We start from the raw sequence: 2,001 nt of genomic DNA, 5'->3' as shown, positions 1-2,001 counted from the left end.
TCGATAGTCAAAGGCACAGATATTCCAAGACTTCTTGTGGTCCGCCCTCCAACAACACAGGCAACCTGAACCCCTTGACTGAGGATCTTCAGAAGAACAGCAGTATCAGTTATCTCGGGGGACTTCCGGTCAGCATCTAAGTTTTGCAGAATGGATAATAGTTGGTCTTCCATGACCCAACTGCTTTAGACCACTTCTGTGAGATCTCAACATCACTAAAGTGGCATTGCCTTACTGCATGCATTCATATTCTGGCACAGATCAATATCCTCATTCCCTTACAAATTATGCCACACAGTAATTACTTTTCATGCACGTCAGGCGTTTCATGCTCTGGGTTCCATGTTCGTTGCCAGGGGTTTCATGCTCGTTGACGGGGGTTTCCTCCTCGTTGCCAGGGGTCTCATGCTGATTGCCAGGGGTCTCATGCTCGTTGCCAGGGGTTTCATGCTCTGGGTTCCATGCTTGTTGCCAGGAGTCTCATGCTCATTACTAGGGGTTTCATACTCATTGCCAGGGGTTTCATGCTCTGGGTTCCATGTTCGTTGCCAGGGGTTTCCTGGTCATTACTAGGGGTTTCATACTCATTGCCAGGGGTCTCATGCTCATTGCCAGGGGTTTCATGCTTGTTGCCAGGGGTCTTCTGCTCATTGTCAGGGGTCTCCTACTTATTGTCAGGGGTCTCCTGCTCATTGCCAGGTGTGAATGTGGGTGCGGGCATGAGTAAGCATACCAATAGCCCCTGCAGTGGATTAAGAGTGCCTGGGGCTGCAGGGGAACTTCCGCCAGTAGCAGTTTAAAAAACCCTCTAAAAATGGCTGCTGCCAAGGAGTAGATAGGTGCTAGAGGCCCTACTTGACCTCTAGCGTCTGTCTCCTCCTCAGCACTCTCAATCCACTGAGGGGCCTGTGGAAGCTATTGGTATGCTTACTCACGCCCACACCCACCCTACTAAACTTTGCTGGCACTGGCGGCCAGGACGTTCTGGAACGCAGTTCAAGGTGACATCATTTTTCAGAAAACCTTCAGGAATGGCGTTCTGGAGCGTTCCGACCAATAAATAGCCCTGATTGTAGTAATGTACCATGGGTATTTTAGTAATATGTCATGGGTAAGGTAGTAATATGCAAAGGGTATTGTAGTAATATACCTTGGGTATTGTGAGTCAATGGACTGCTGATTGTAAAGCCCATTTAGAGTCATCTCTAGCAGACTACAAAACTACCAACAACACTCCTGAATTACCTTTTGGGAAGCCCATAAATGTGTAGTGTGAGGTAAGTGTTTCTAGCTTGTAAAACATGCTTTAGAAAACATAAACAGGCACAGGCCCAAACTCTACTGGACAATATGATACTGCTAGAATCCTGACATTGGCTGCCCAAACAAATAGATTACCAATAGATGAATGTATCGTTAACTACATTCTTAAATGAAAGTTGGCCCTCGGGACCTCCATACTCATATCACTGTCATTCAGAGAGATGACAATGACTATTTTTACCCCTTTTACACCTACCTACGTGGGTCGCAGCCGGGAGCCTGACACGGGTGCTACCTGGCTGCGACCCATGTCAGCCCCCTTTCCTGCACCAGTCACCAACCCCGGCATATTGCCAGGTTGGTGATGTTGCCAGTGACGGACGCAGTGGGGGCGGCGCTGGGAGATCACATGATCTCCCAGCGCCGCCCTTCCATACATTGTGAACGGGAGCCGGGGCGCATCGACCCGGCACAGCACAGCTTGCCGGGTTGAACCCGTGTTCAATTCTGCAAGCTACCCGAGTTGGAATACCGGGTCACTCGATCCGGATTATTCCAATTCGGCCCTTTTACATCAACCAGCAACACGGGTTATGCGTGTTATTGTGCAATAACCCGTGTTATATACTGGTCGGTGTCAAACGGGTATTAGTTACTAAATAAAGATATTAAATTGTCGACCATCTTAAAACTAGAGATGACCCCCATGTTTTTGATTTGGCTTTGGTTCTAATTCCT

The sequence above is a fragment of the Pseudophryne corroboree genome, chromosome 6 (genome assembly GCF_028390025.1).
Source record: "Pseudophryne corroboree isolate aPseCor3 chromosome 6, aPseCor3.hap2, whole genome shotgun sequence".
In the NCBI taxonomy this organism is placed as follows: domain Eukaryota; kingdom Metazoa; phylum Chordata; class Amphibia; order Anura; family Myobatrachidae; genus Pseudophryne; species Pseudophryne corroboree.
The sequence above is the reverse complement of the archived record's forward strand: the minus strand, read 5'-3'. Positions refer to the sequence as shown.